Raw genomic sequence first — 16,799 nt, forward strand, 5'->3', positions numbered from 1 at the left:
AGCCAGCTGTTTTACCAAATGTAACCCCCTTTTATACCAATGAAAGGACACCACACAGATAGATATTGAAAATATATATGTATTTATTTCTCAAAAAATCCCCTAGACTCTTTATGAGCACAGGAGCACAAATTGTCAAACAATATTACAGTAGGATACACAGAAGTTGCACTTTATATGGATAGGCCCTGGTGGCCGCTCAAACCATATACTAAAATAGTGGTATAAGTACCACGAACAGAAAAGGGAAAAGGCCTAGGGCCTCTAGAATCACTGGGCCTACAAGGAGCTAACTTCAGTTAGTGACCAGGAGGTCCACGGGTTGCGTGTGCAGAGCAAATAGTCACACGCGTGCTCCCATAGGTTTTCAATGGGTGCGTAAAAAGTACAAAGTTACTGCAAAAAGGATCTTCCGGATGGACTATTACCTCAAGATTGGAAACACAGACACTAGAGATGATTCTCTATACTTGGGCACCGGAGTGCCAGCTTTACCTCACCCACAGGAAGCGGGTGCATAGGCCTCGAAGTGAGTCGGGTTTCTTCTATCTGTTCAGTGGAGCCTGTGGACAAAGATGCTGCAGGCGGTCGGTCCGGAAGAGATGCGGTGGATCCAAGGGTGGATCGGAGTTGTAGAAGACCTGTAAGCAGAGGGGACAGTGTTCACAGTCACTAGCCAGTGACCAGCGTGGCACCAGGTGGGTACCAGGCGATGTCGGGTGCAAACAGGAAGAAAGGTGTAGCTTGTCTCTGCAGCCACGTGGTCCCTGAAGGTCGACGACATCCAGGAGCTGGTTCACAAGCTGTCCCACGCAGGCTCTCGCTGTCAGCGGTGTCGGCGACTTGATCGAAGCAAACAAGCCTTGGCAAAAGCAATTGTTGTGGAAAACAAAATAAGCTGATGGTTCTGACCAGCAAGGTCAGAGGGACTCTCCTTTGGAGGGGAGCAAGGGCCAGTCTGGAGCAACCAGACCAGCAGTGTAGTTCTTGTAGTTCGTCGCCAAGATGGCCACTAGCCAGCGGGCCAGCAACCGGTTAGGCGCATCGAGTGGCAAAATGCAGAAGGGACCCACACAGATCGTGGAGATGCTGGAGGGCTCACCTTTGGTGCAGATGCTGCTCGGGTGTTGGGCTTCTCAGATCCCAAAGCACAACTTGGAGGGAGCCTCGGTTGTTGAACTTGCAGCTTGTCGTGGTCGTTTCAAGATGGCTGGCTCCACGTGTCTCGTTGCCTCCACGGGTCTCCTCTTTTCAGGGACTGTGGATCGGGCGGTGAGAGGTCTGGAGGTCCAGGTCTTGTCAGTCTCTGGGCTCGGGCTCCGGCGGGAGGCGGCGGCAAAGCAGACGTTGATTCGCTGGATGGTGCTTGCGTTAGCAAGGTGGTCACTCCCTGACCACAGGGGAGATTTCCTTCAGTCTTCTGTGCAGCAGAATGTCGAAGTTCCCGTCTTCTTCTTAGTTTCAAGTTGATTCCAGGATGTCTGAAGTCTTAGGACACAGCTCCTACCTTTATGCGGATTCTATGGGCCGGACTACCTGCTAGGTCCCTCCCTAAGGGTGGGACCAGGAAGGGGGGTGGTTACACCCCCAATCCTTTGTCCAGCTCGCCCCAGGTCCAGGGCTGGTGTGCCCCAGGACCGGTTTGAACTGGCATATGCACCGAGGCTCCTTGTGAGCCTCAGGCATGTGTGGTTTCTTTCAAGCCCTACCTGACCAATACACTCCCAGCAGCAGGAGGGCAGACTTGTGTCTGTGGTGGCAGCATCCATTTTGTGGAGCTGAGGCTATGTCTGATTTTACCCGGGTTTCAGGTACTGTACATGTCGTGTCCCTCTAGAAGGGTGGAATGCTAACCCCATCGCCAGAATTGGCGAGGGGTTAGTATTCCAATTCATATGACACCTTACTCGACATGTTTTGATAAAGCCAAACCAAAGATAGCATTTAACCGCGAGGTTCATAATGCACTTAAGAGTATATGGTATGACGATATCTGGAAACAGTAGAAGGAAGTGGTTCCGACCACTGCAGACAGGCTCAGCTCATGCCAGAGCACCATCTCACATGGAACCAAGCACTCTGCCTTCAGGATTGTTAAGGCCTGCCATAGGAGTGACTTATAGGTTACCAGGTGTCCCATTTAAGGTTAGGTATAGGTATACTACACCTAAGTAAGAGGTGGTTACACCAACTTACCCCAGCTGAGTGATCAGCCAGTTGTGTCAAATTTGTTAGGCCAGGCCAGGGGTGGCACAATACATGCTTCAGCCCCTGGTAGTCCTTAGATACACCAATGCCCTGGGTACCTAGTGTACACTGGTACAGGGGTTCACAGGGTGATCCACTTACAATTGGTAATGCACCTAGGGTGCATAGTGTAAATTTAGTAGAAAGAACAGCAGGCTGGGGGTCTGATTGGCAGGCCCACAGCCTCAATATGTCAAAAACCAGTGAAGCAAAAAGCAAAAATTTGGGGTGACCATAGGATAGCAGACCCTACTCTCCTACAGGAAACCTAGCAAACCTAAACATTTTTGAAAACTAGACACCCAGGGGAATCCAGGTTGGGGTGACTTGACTGCCTCCCACCAGGGTCTGTTACCCAGAATCCCTTGCAAACATAAAGAACTGTCTAAAAAAACCCATTTTCCCCACATTTCTGTCGTGGAACATTCCGGAATCTGCGTGGATCCACAAATTTCCACCCACCCCTCGTTCCCCAAAGTCTTACGAGAAAAACGGTAACTCACTTGTGTGGGTCGGCCTAGTGCCCGCGACAGGAAACGGCATAAAACGGATCGTGGTCACACCTCAATTTCGCAGTGAAAAATAACCCTTTTTTGGCAAAACGACTAGCTGTAGTTTTTGAACCCTAGCTCTGCGGGCACCTTGGGAAACCTAGCAAACCTATACATTTTTGAAAACTAGACACCCAGGGGAATCCAGGATGGGGTGACTTGACTGGCACAACCAGGGTCTGTTACCCAGAATCCCTTGCAAACCTAATAAATTGTCCAAAAAAACATATTTTCCCCACATTTCTGTGGTGGAAAGTTCCGGAATCTGCATGGATCCACAAATTTCCACCCACCCCGCGTTCCCCAAAGTCTTACGAGAAAAACGGTACCTCACTTGTGTGGGTTGGCCTAGTGCCCGCGACAGGAAACGGCATAAAACGCATCGTGGTCACACCTCAATTTCGCAGTGAAAAATTACCCTTTTTTGGCAAAATGACTAGCTGTAGTTTTTTAACCCTAGCTCTGCGGGCACCTTGGGAAACCTAGCAAACCTATACATTTTTGAAAACTAGACAGCCAGGGGAATCCAGGATGGGGTGACTTGACTGCCTCCCACCAGGGTCTGTTACCCAGAATCCCTTGCAAACCTAATAAATTGTCAAAAAAAACACATTTTCCCCACATTTCTGTAGTGGAATGTTCCGGAATCTGCGTGGATCCACAAATTTCCACCCACCCCACGTTCCCCAAAGTCTTACGAGAAAAACGGTAACTCACTTGTGTGGGTCGGCCTAGTGCCCGCGACAGGAAATGGCGTAAAACGCATCGTGGTCACACCTCAATTTCGCAGTGAAAAATGACCCTTTTTTGGCAAAACGACTAGCTGTTGTTTTTAAACCCTAGCTCTGCGGGCACCTTGGGAAACCTAGCAAACCTATACATTTTTGAAAACTAGACACCCAGGGGAATCCAGGATGGAGTTACTTGACTGCCTCCCACCAGGGTCTGTTACCCAGAATCCCTTGCAAACCTAAAAAATTGTCAAAAAAGAACACATTTTCCCCACATTTCTGTAGTGGAAAGTTCCGGAATCTGCGTGGATCCACAAATTTCCACGCACCCCGCGTTCCTCAAAGTCTTACGAGAAAAACGATACCTCACTTGTGTGGGTCGGCCTAGTGCCCGCGACAGGAAACGGCGCAAAACGCAACGTGGTCACACCTCAATTTCGCAGTGAAAAATGACCCTTTTTTGGGAAAATGACTAGCTGTAGTTTTTGGACCCTAGCTCTGCGGGTACCTTGGGAAGCCTAGCAAACCTATACATTTTTTAAAACTAGACACCCAGGAGAATCCAGGATGGGGTGACTTGACTGCCTCCCACCAGGGTCTGTTACCCAGAATCCCTTGCAAACCTAAAAAATTGTCAAAAAAGAACACATTTTCCCCACATTTCTGTAGTGGAAAGTTCCGGAATCTGCGTGGATCCACAAATTTCCACGCACCCCGCGTTTCTCAAAGTCTTACGAGAAAAACGATACCTCACTTGTGTGGGTCGGCCTAGTGCCCGCGACAGGAAACGGCGTAAAACGCATCGTGGTCACACCTCAATTTCGCACTGAAAAATGACCCTTTTTTGGCAAAACGACTAGCTGTCGTTTTTGAACCCTAGCTCTGCGGGCATCTTGGGAAACCTGGCAAACCTATAAATTTTTGAAAACTAGACACCCAGGGGAATCCAGGATGGGGTGACTTGACTGGAACAACCAGGGTCTGTTACCCAGAATCCCTTGCAAACCTAAAAAATTGTCAAAAAAGAACACATTTTCCCCACATTTCTGTAGTGGAAAGTTCCGGAATCTGCGTGGATCCACAAATTTCCATGCACCCCGCGTTCCTCAAAGTCTTACGAGAAAAACGATACCTCACTTGTGTGGGTCGGCCTAGTGCCCGCGACAGGAAACGGCATAAAACGCATCGTGGTCACACCTCAATTTCGCACTGAAAAATGACCCTTTTTTGGCAACACGACTAGCTGTCGTTTTTGAACCCTAGCTCTGCGGGCATCTTGGGAAACCTAGCAAACCTATACATTTTTGAAAACTAGACACCCAGGGGAATCCAGGATGGGGTGACTTGACTGGCACAACCAGGGTCTGTTACCCAGAATCCCTTGCAAACCTAATAAATTGTCCAAAAAAACACATTTTCCCCACATTTCTGTGGTGGAAAGTTCCGGAATCTGCGTGGATCCACAAATTTCCACCCACCCCGCGTTCCCAAAAGTCTTACGAGAAAAACAGTACCTCACTTGTGTGGGTCGGCCTAGTGCCCGCGACAGGAAACGGCATAAAACGCATCGTTGTCACACCTCAATTTCGCAGTGAAAAATGACCCTTTTTTGGCAAAACGACTAGCTCTAGTTTTTGAACCCTAGCTCTGCGGGCACCTTGGGAAACCTAGCAAACCTATACATCTTTGAAAACTAGACACCCAAGGGAATCCAGGATGGGGTGACTTGACTGGCACAACCAGGGTCTGTTACCCAGAATCCCTTGCAAACCTAAAAAATTGTCCAAAAAAATACATTTTCCCCACATTTCTGTGGTGGAAAGTTCCGGAATCTGCGTGGATCCACAAATTTCCACCCACCCCGCGTTCCCCAAAGTCTTATGAGAAAAACGGTACCTCACTTGTGTGGGTCGGCCTAGTGCCCGCGACAGGAAACGATGCAAAACGCACCGTGATCACATCTCAATTTCGCAGTGAAAAAATTACCCTTTTTTGGCAAAATGACTAGCTGTAGTTTTTTAACCCTAGCTCTGCGGGCACCTTGGGAAACCTAGCAAACCTATACATTTTTGAAAACTAGACAGCCAGGGGAATCCAGGATGGGGTGACTTGACTGCCTCCCACCAGGGTCTGTTACCCAGAATCCCTTGCAAACCTAAAAAATTGTCAAAAAACAACACATTTTCCCCACATTTCTGTAGTGGAATGTTCCAGAATCTGTGTGGATCTACAAATTTCCACCTACCCCCATTCCCCAAAGTCTTACGAGAAAAACGGTACCTCACTTGTGTGGGTCGGCCTAGTGCCCGCGACAGGAAACGGCGTAAAACGCATCGTGGTCACACCTCAATTTCGCAGTGAAAAATGACCCTTTTTTGGCAAAACGACTAGCTGTAGTTTTTTAACCCTAGCTCTGCGGGCACCTTGGGAAACCTAGCAAACCTATACATTTTTGAAAACAAGACACCCAGGGGAATCCAGGATGGGGTGACTGGACTGCCTCCCACCAGGGTCTGTTACCCAGAATCCCTTGCAAACCTAAAAAATTGTCCAAAAAAACACATTTTCCCCACATTTCTGTGCTGGAAAGTTCCGGAATCTGCGTGGATCCACAAATTTCCACCCACCCCGCGTTCCCCAACGTCTTTCGAGAAAAATGGTACCTCACTTGTGTGGTTCGGCCTTGTGCCTGCATCAGGAAATGGCGCAAAACGCAACGTGGTCACATCTCAATTTCGCAGTGAAAAATGACCCTTTTTTGGCAAAATGACTAGCTGTAGTTTTTTAACCCTAGCTCTGCGGGCACCTTGGGAAACCTAGCAAACCTACACATTTTTTAAAACTAGACACCCAGGGGAATCCAGGATGGGTTGACTTGACTGCCTCCCACCAGGGTGTGATACCCAGAATCCCTTGCAAACCTAAAAAATTGTCAAAAAAACCACATTTTCCCCACATTTCTGTAGTGGAAAGTTCCGGAATCTGCGTGGATCCACAAATTTCCACCCACCCCGCGTTCCCCAAAGTCTTACGAGAAAAACGGTACCTCACTTGTGTGGGTCGGCCTAGTGCCCGCGACAGGAAACGGCGCAAAACGCAAAGTGGTCACACCTCAATTTCGCAGTGAAAAATTACCCTTTTTTGGCAAAATGACTAGCTGTAGTTTTTGAACCCTAGCTCTGCGGGCACCTTGGGAAACCTAGCAAACCTATACATTTTTGAAAACTAGACAGCCAGGGGAATCCAGGATGGGGTGACTTGACTGCCTCCCACCAGGGTCTGTTACCCAGAATCCCTTGCAAACCTAAAGAGTTGTCTAAAAAAATACATTTTCCCCACATTTCTGTCGTGGAAAATTCCGGAATCTGCGTGGATCCACAAATTTCCACCCACCCCTCGTTCCCCAAAGTCTTACAAGAAAAACGGTAACTCACTTGTGTGGGTCGGCCTAGTGCCCGCGACAGGAAACAGCATAAAACGCATCGTGGTCACACCTCAATTTCGCAGTGAAAAATGACCCTTTTTTGGCAAAACGACTAGCTGTCGTTTTTGAACCCTAGCTCTGCTGGCACCTTGGGAAACCTAGCAAACCTATACATTTTTGAAAACTAGACTCCCAGGGGAATCCAGGATGGGGTGACTTGACTGGCACAACCAGGGTCTGTTACCCAGAATCCCTTGCAAACCTAAAAAATTGTCCAAAAAACCACATTTTCCCCACATTTCTGTGGTGGAAAGTTACGGAATCTGCGTGGATCCACAAATTTCCACCCACCCCGCGTTCCCCAAAGTCTTATGAGAAAAACGGTACCTCACTTGTGTGGGTCGGCCTAGTGCCCGCGACAGGAAACGATGCAAAACGCACCGTGGTCACATCTCAATTTCGCAGTGAAAAATTACCCTTTTTTGGCAAAACGACTAGCTGTAGTTTTTGAACCCTAGCTCTGCGGGCACCTTGGGAAACCTAGCAAACCTATACATTTTTGAAAACTAGACAGCCAGGGGAATCCAGGATGGGGTGACTTGACTGCCTCCCACCAGGGTCTGTTACCCAGAATCACTTGCAAACCTAAAAAATTGTCAAAAAAGAACACATTTTCCCCACATTTCTGTAGTGGAAAGTTCCGGAATCTGCGTGGATCCACAAATTTCCACACACCCCGTGTTCCCCAAAGTCTTACAAGAAAAACGGTACCTCACTTGTGTGGGTCGGCCTAGTGCCTGCGACAGGAAACGGCGCAAAACGCAACGTGGTCACATCTCAATTTCGCAGTGAAAAATGACCCTTTTTTGGCAAAACGACTAGCTGTAGTTTTTGAACCCTAGCTCTGCGGGCACCTTGGGAAACCTAGCAAACCTATACATTTTTGAAAACTAGACACCCAGGGAAATCCAGGATGGGGTGACTTTACTGCCTCCCACCAGGGTCTGTTACCCAGAATCCCTTGCAAACCTAAAAAATTGTCAAAAAAGAACACATTTTCCCCACATTTCTGTAGTGGAAAGTTCCGGAATCTGCGTGGATCCACAAATTTCCACACACCCCGTGTTCCCCAAAGTCTTACAAGAAAAACGGTACCTCACTTGTGTGGGTCGGCCTAGTGCCTGCGACAGGAAACGGCGCAAAACGCAACGTGGTCACATCTCAATTTCGCAGTGAAAAATGACCCTTTTTTGGCAAAACGACTAGCTGTAGTTTTTGAACCCTAGCTCTGCGGGCACCTTGGGAAACCTAGCAAACCTATACATTTTTGAAAACTAGAAACCCAGGGGAATCCAGGATGGGGTGACTTGACTGCCTCCCACCAGGGTCTGTTACCTAGAATCCCTTGCAAACCTAAATCATTGTCCAAAAAAACACATTTTCCCCCCATTTCTGTGGTGGAAAGTTCCGGAATCTGCGTGGATCCACAAATTTCCACCCACCCCGCGTTCCCCAAAGTCTTATGAGAAAAACGGTACCTCACTTGTGTGGGTCGGCCTAGTGCCCGCGACAGGAAACGATGCAAAACGCACCGTGGTCACATCTCAATTTCGCAGTGAAAAATTACCCTTTTTTGGCAAAACGACTAGCTGTAGTTTTTGAACCCTAGCTCTGCGGGCACCTTGGGAAACCTAGCAAACCTATACATTTTTGAAAACTAGACAGCCAGGGGAATCCAGGATGGGGTGACTTGACTGCCTCCCACCAGGGTCTGTTACCCAGAATCACTTGCAAACCTAAAAAATTGTCAAAAAAGAACACATTTTCCCCACATTTCTGTAGTGGAAAGTTCCGGAATCTGCGTGGATCCACAAATTTCCACACACCCCGTGTTCCCCAAAGTCTTACAAGAAAAACGGTACCTCACTTGTGTGGGTCGGCCTAGTGCCTGCGACAGGAAACGGCGCAAAACGCAACGTGGTCACATCTCAATTTCGCAGTGAAAAATGACCCTTTTTTGGCAAAACGACTAGCTGTAGTTTTTGAACCCTAGCTCTGCGGGCACCTTGGGAAACCTAGCAAACCTATACATTTTTGAAAACTAGACACCCAGGGAAATCCAGGATGGGGTGACTTTACTGCCTCCCACCAGGGTCTGTTACCCAGAATCCCTTGCAAACCTAAAAAATTGTCAAAAAAGAACACATTTTCCCCACATTTCTGTAGTGGAAAGTTCCGGAATCTGCGTGGATCCACAAATTTCCACACACCCCGTGTTCCCCAAAGTCTTACAAGAAAAACGGTACCTCACTTGTGTGGGTCGGCCTAGTGCCTGCGACAGGAAACGGCGCAAAACGCAACGTGGTCACATCTCAATTTCGCAGTGAAAAATGACCCTTTTTTGGCAAAACGACTAGCTGTAGTTTTTGAACCCTAGCTCTGCGGGCACCTTGGGAAACCTAGCAAACCTATACATTTTTGAAAACTAGAAACCCAGGGGAATCCAGGATGGGGTGACTTGACTGCCTCCCACCAGGGTCTGTTACCTAGAATCCCTTGCAAACCTAAATCATTGTCCAAAAAAACACATTTTCCCCCCATTTCTGTGGTGGAAAGTTCCGGAATCTGCGTGGATCCACAAATTTCCACCCACCCCGCGTTCCCCATAGTCTTACGAGAAAAACGGTACCTCACTTGTGTGGGTCGGCCTAGTGCCTGCGACAGGAAACGGCGTAAAACGCATCGTGGTCACACCTTAATTTCGCAGTGAAAAATGACCCTTTTTTGGCAAAACGACTAGCTGTAGTCTTTGAACCCTAGCTCTGCGGGCACCTTGGGAAATGTGAGAAGTTGGCCTGGTATATGATGCTCACTAGTAAAAGTGATCACCTTGTACCATGCCAAGCAACCCTTATGGTGTGGTTGTAAGTCAACCTTTTCGGACTAGCTGCCCTAGTGGTAGCGTAGGCTAAGCAGTCTTTGAGGCTAAACTCGTGAAGCGTGTTAAGCCAGCTGTTTTACCAAATGTAACCCCCTTTTATACCAATGAAAGGACACCACACAGATATATATTCAAAATATATATGTATTTATTTCTCAAAGTAACCCCTAGTCTCTTTATGAGCACAGGAGCACAAATCGTCAAACAAGATTACAGTAGAATACACAGAAGTTGCACTTTATATGGATAGGCCCTGGTGGCCGCTCAAACCATATACTAAAATAGTGGTATAAGTACCACGAACAGAAAAGGGAAAAGGCCTAGGGCCTCTAGAATCGCTAGGCCTACAAGGAGCTAACTTCAGTTAGTGACCACGAGGTCCACGGGTGGCGTGTGCAGAGCAAATAGTCACACGCGTGCTCCCATAGGTTTCAATGGGTGCGTAAAAAGTACAAAGTTACTGCAAAGAGGATCTTCCGGATGGACTAGGAACTCAAGATTTGGAACACAGGCACTAGAGATGTATTACTACACTTGGGCACAGGTGTGCCAGCTTTACCTCACCCACAGGAAGCGGGTGCATAGGCCTCGAAGTGCGTCGGGTTTCTTCTATCTGTTCCGTGGAGCCTGAAGACAAAGATGCTGCAGGCGGTCGGTCCGGGAGAGATGCAGTGGATCCAAGAGTGGATCGGAGATGTTGAAGACCTGTAAGCAGAGGGGACAGTGTTCACAGTCACTAGCCAGTGACCAGCGTGGCACCAGGTGGGTACCAGGCAATGTCGTGTGCAAACAGGAAGAAAGGTGTAGCTTGTCTCTGCAGCCACGTGGTCCCTGGAGGTCGACGACGTCCAGCAGTCGGTTCACGAGCTGTACCACGCAGGCTCTCGCTGTCGGCGGTGTCGGCGACTTGATCGATGCAAACAAGCCTTGGCAAAAGCAATTGTTGTAGGAGGTGAAATAAGCTGATGGTTCTGACCAGCAAGGTCAGAAGGACTGCTCCTTTGGAGGGGAGCAAGGGCCTGTCTGGAGCAACCAGACCAGTTGTGTATTTCGTAGAGTTCGTCGCCAAGATGCCTACTAGCCAGCGGGCCAGCAACCGGTTAGGCGCGTCGAGTGGCAAAATGCAGAAGGGCCCCACACAGATCGTGGAGATGCTGGAGGGCTCACCTTTGGTGCAGATGCTGCTCGGGTGTTGGGCTTCTCTGATCCCAAAGCACAACTTGGAGGGAGCCTCGGTTGTTGCACTTGTCAGCTTGTTGTAGTCGTTCCAAGATGGCTGGCTCCACATGTCTCGGTGCCTCCACGGGTCTCCTCTTTTCAGGGACTGTGGATCGGGCGGTGAGAGGTCTGGAGGTCCAGGTCTTGTCAGTCTCTGGGCTCGGGCTCCGGCGGGAGGTGGCGGCAAAGCAGACGTTGATTCGCTGGATGGTGCTTGCGTTAGCAAGGTGGTCACTCCCTGACCACAGGGGAGATTGGCTTCAGTCCTCTGTGCAGCAGAGCATCGAAGTTCCCGTCTTCTTCTTAGTGTTAAGTTGATTCCAGGATGTCTGAAGTCTTAGGACACAGCTCCTACCTTTAAGCGGATTCTAGGGGCCGGACTACCTGCTAGGTCCCTCCCTATGGGTGGGACCAGGAAGGGGGGTGGTTACACCCCCAATCCTTTGTCCAGCTCGCCCCAGGCCCGGGACTGGTGTGCCCCAGGACCGGTTTGAACTGGCATATGCACCGAGGCTCCTTGTGAGCCACAGGCATGTCTGGTTTCTTTCAAGCCCTACCTGACCAATACACAAAATCCTGTCTGGGGTGGTGCATGCACCTCCCCTGGCAGGAAACCCTTTGTCCACACCTCCCAAGCTGGAAGGACTCCCAGCAGCAGGAGGGCAGACTTGTGTCTGTGGTGGCAGCATCCATTTTGTGGAGCTGAGGCTATGTCTGATTTTACCCGGGTTTCAGGTACTGTACATGTCGTGTCCCTCTAGAAGGGTGGAATGCTAACCCCTTCGCCAGAATTGGCGAGGGGTTAGTATTCCAATTTGTATGACACCTTACTCGACATGTTTTGATAAAGCCAAACCAAAGATAGCATTTAACCACGAGGTTCATAATGCACTTAGGAGTATATGGTATGACGATATCTGGAAACAGTAGAAGGAAGTTGTTCCGACCACTGCAGACAGGCTCAGCTCATGCCAGAGCACCATCTCACATGGAACCAAGCACTCTGCCTTCAGGATTGTTAAGGCCTGCCATAGGAGTGACTTATAGGTTACCATGTGTCCCATTTAAGGTTAGGTATAGGTATACTACACCTAAGTAAGAGGTGATTACACCAACTTACCCCAGCTGAGTGATCAGCCAGTTGTGTCAGATTGTTAGGCCAAGCCTGGGGTGGCATAATACATGCTTCAGCCCTTGGCAGGCCTTGGGTACACCAATGCCCTGGGTGCCTAGTGTACACTGGTACAGGGGCTGACAGAGTGATCCACTTCCAATTGGTTATGCACCTAGGGTGCATAGTTTTAATTTAGTAGAGAGAACAGCAGGCTGGGGGTCTGATTGGCAGGCCCACAGCCTCAATATGTCAAAAACCAGTGAAGCAAAAAGCAAACATTTGGGGTGACCATAGGATAGCAGACCCTACTCTCCTACACAACCCCCCCCCCAAACGCTGGGACATTAAACTAGCCTTGACCAGTCTCGTCTTCATGTCCTAAGTGGAAGTACCTGGAGAGACCATCTGCATTCCCATGGTCAGTACATGGCCGGTGCTCCACTGTAAAGTCCATACCCTGTAGGGAAATGGACCACCTAAGCAGTTTGGGGTTTTCACCCTTCATCTGATTTAGCCACAAGAGGGGCTTATGGTCGGTCTGAATCTTGAAGTGAGTGCCAAACAAGTATGGCCTCAGCTTCTTCAGGGCCCACACCACAGCAAAGGCCTCCCTCTCAATAGCTGACCAATTCTTCTCTCTGGGGTCAACCTTCTGCTAATAAAAGCAATGGGTTGGTCTTGACCATCTACATTAAGTTGTGACAGCACAGCTCCCACACCCAACTCAGAAGCATCTGTTTGGACAATAAACTCTTTGGAGTAGTCAGGACTTTTCAGGATAGGTGCAGAGCACATGGCCTCCTTCAGGTCATCAAATGCCTTTTGACAGCTTACTGTCCACTGAACCTTTTTGGGCATCTTCTTGGATGTCAGATCATTAAGAGGAGTCACAATGGACCCATAGTTCTTAACAAACTTCCTGTAGTACCCAGTCAAGCCCAAGAAAGCTCGAACTTGAGTCTGGGTGGTTGGAGGGGACCAGTCCTTGATGGATTGTATCTTACTCTCCAGTGGTTGAACTTGGCCTCCACCTACAAGGTGGCCCAAATATACAACCTTACTCTGCCCTATCTGGCACTTAGTAGCCTTGATAGTGAGGCCTGCCCTTTGCAGAGCCTCAAGAGCCTTCTTCAGGTGGATCAGGTGATCCTCCCAGGTGGAGCTAAAGACAGCAATGTCATCAAGATATGCTGCGCAAAAGTCATCCAACCCAGTAAGGACTTGGTTCACCAGCCTTTGGAAGGTGGCAGGTGCATTCTTCAGACCAAAGGGCATCACCACAAACTGGTAGTGCCCACCTGGGGTTGAGAATGCTGTTTTGGCCTTAGACTCCTCAGCTAATCTGATTTGCCAATAGCCAGCTGTTAAGTCAAATGTGCTCAAAAACTTTGCAGAAGCTAGTTTGTCTATGAGCTCATCTGCCCTTGGAATAGGGTGTGCATCTGTCCTGGTGACAGCATTGAGTCCTCTGTAATCCACACAGAACCTCATCTCTCTCTTGCCATCTTTGGTGTGAGGTTTGGGGACCAGAACCACTGGGCTAGCCCAGGGGCTCTCTGAGGGTTCAATGACACCTAATTCCAGCATTTTATGTACCTCAGCCTTTATACAGTCCCTGACGTGGTCAGGTTGTCTGTAAAGCTTGTTCTTTACAGGCAGACTGTCACCAGTGTCCACCACATGGGTACACCAGTTAGTTTGACTAGGTATCAAGGAAAACATATGTGAAAATGATTGTAGAACCTGTCTACATTCAGTCTGCTGATGGGCAGTGAGGTTGCCTCCAAGGGTCACTCCTTCAACTGAGCCATCTTCAGGGTTCTGAGACAAAAGGTCTGGGAGAGGGTCACTCTCTTCCTCCTGTCCCTCATCTGTAGCCATGAGCAAGCCCATGTCTGCCCTGTCAACATATGCTTTGAGCCTGTTAACATGGAGTACCCTGTGGGGACTCCTGGGAGTTCCTAGGTCGACCAAGTAGGTGACCTCTCCCTTCTTTTCCAGGATTGTATGGGGTCCAGACCATTTGTCTTGGAGTGCTGCTGGGGCCACTGGCTCCAACACCCATACCTTCTGTCCTGGCTGAAACTCAACCAAGACAGCCTTTTGGTCATGCCAAGCTTTCTGTAAGGCCTGGCTTGCCTCAAGGTTTTTGGATGCCTTCTCCATATACTCAGCCATCCTGGAGCGGAGACCAAGTACATAGTCCACTATGTCTAGCTTAGGCTTTTTGAGAGGTAACTCCCATCCTTCCTTCACCAAACACAGTGGGCCTCTCACAGGGTGCCCAAACAACAATTCAAAGGGGCTGTAGCCAACTCCTTTTTGGGGGACCTCTCTGTAAGCAAACAGAAGGCAGGGTAGAAGGATGTCCCATCTTCGCCTGAGCTTTTCAGGTAATCCTTTGATCATACCCTTTAGGGTCTTGTTGAATCTCTCAACAAGCCCATTGCATTGTGGGTGATAAGGGGTGGTGAACTTGTAGTTGACACCACATTCCTTCCACATAGCTGTCAAGTATCCTGACATAAAGTTGGTACCTCTGTCAGATACTACCTCCTTAGGAAACCCCACTCTGGAGAATACTCCCAGCAGGGCCCTGGCCACAACAGGAGCTGTAGTGGTCCTAAGGGGAATTGCCTCTGGATACCTGGTGGCATGATCCACTACCACCAGTATAAATCTGTGCCCAGATGCAGTGGGAGGATCCATGGGACCCACTATGTCTATTCCCACTCTTTCAAAGGGGACCCCCACCACAGGTAGTGGTATTAGGGGGGCCTTTGTTGTGCCACCTGATTTGCCACTGGCTTGGCAGGTAACACAGGAGCGACAAAACTCCTTTGTATCTTCATTCATATGAGGCCAGTGAAAGTGAGGGACAAGCCTGTCCCAAGTCTTGTTCTGGCCTAAGTGTCCTGCTAAAGGAATATCATGGGCCAAGGTAAGAAGGAAGCCCCTAAATTGCAGAGGTATAACCAACCTCCTGGTAGCACCAGGCTTGGGGTCTCTAGCCTCTGAATAAAGGAGCCCTTCATCCCAATACACTTTATGGGTACCTTGAGCATTCCCAGCAGCCTCAGCAGCAGCCAGCTGTCTGAGGGGTTCAAGAGAGGGACAGGATAACTGAGCCTGCCTCAAGTCAGCCCTTGAGGGTCCCCCTGTCCCCAGAAACTCAACCTGATCAGGTTCAAGCTCTTCAGGGACAGTTCCTTCAGGGTCCTCTAGATCAGCTTCCTGGGAAGGCTGATCATCACTCTGAGGCAGGGGGGAAGGCACAGCCTTGACCCTCCTGTTCTTCTTCTTGGTAGGTGCTTGGTCCATTGTTCCAGGATCCAAGACCTGAGGTTCAGTGAGGCACTTTTTGGCCTGTGACCTAGTCACAGCAAGGACATGTGATGATATACCTAACATCTCTGCATGAGTCCTGTACTCCACTTCTGACCATAGAGAACTCTCTAGGTCATTGCCCAACAAACATTCTACTGGGAGGTCTGCACTAACCACAACCCTTTTGAGGCCAGTTACCCCTCCCCATGAGAAGTTAACAACTGCCACACTATGTGAAGTAGTGGCATTGCTGGCATTGGTCACCAGGTAGTTCTCACCTGGTATGTACTGTCCAGGGTCCACAAAGCCTGGTGTCACCATAGTGACACTGGCACACGTGTCCCTGTAGGCTTGAGCCACTTTGTCATTAATTAAAGGAGTCTGTCTGTACTTGCCCAGGTTACTGGGGCTCACAGTCAGGGACAAATCAATGTCCCCATCACAGATCAAGACTGCCTGTGTCAGGGTTCTGTCTAAGTCAGAATCTCCCTCAGTTCCCATAGTGATTCCCACTATACCCTTTGTCTGGGGACCAACACTGCTAACAGTAGTACTGGGAGCAGGTGCCTTAGGGGCAACAGTGTTGGGGGCTCCACCCTTTTTGCAATCACTAGTCCAGTGAGTTGTATTCTTGCAATGATTGCACCAGGGTTTCTTTTGACCTTCTTTCTTCTTTTTGGACTGTTGTTGGGACCCACCCTCCTTAGCAGTAGTTTGGGGCCCTGTTGAAGACTTCTGGTCTTTAGATTTCTGATCTCCACCCTTTTGGTCTGTTTTCTTCTGATCACCCCCTTGGCCCTGGTTCTGGTTCTTTTGCTTAACCCTGGTTCTGACCCATTTGTCTGCCTTCTTTCCCAATTCTTGGGGAGAGGTTAGATCAGAGTCAACCAAGTGTTGATGCAGTTGCTGGTTTTGACAGTTATTTAAAATCTGTTCTCTCATCATCAAATTATACAATCCTGTAAAATCAGATACCTTACTTCCCAGCAACCAACCCTCCAAAGCCTTAGTGGCACATTCAACATATTCAGACCAGTCCTGAGTCTGTGTCTTTTGGGTGTCTCTGAACATTAACCTGTACTGTTCAGTGGTTAAGCCTAACCCATCTAACAGAACACTCTTCAGGACTCTGTAGTTTCTGACATCCTCTTCTCTAACAGTGAGGAGTCGGTCTCTGCCTCTTCCTTCAAAGGAGAGCCAGAGGATTGCTGCCCACTGGTCTTCAGGAACCTGCTGTACTTTGCAG

Source organism: Triturus cristatus, chromosome 1_1 (assembly GCF_964204655.1).
Source record: "Triturus cristatus chromosome 1_1, aTriCri1.1, whole genome shotgun sequence".
NCBI classification, from domain to species: domain Eukaryota; kingdom Metazoa; phylum Chordata; class Amphibia; order Caudata; family Salamandridae; genus Triturus; species Triturus cristatus.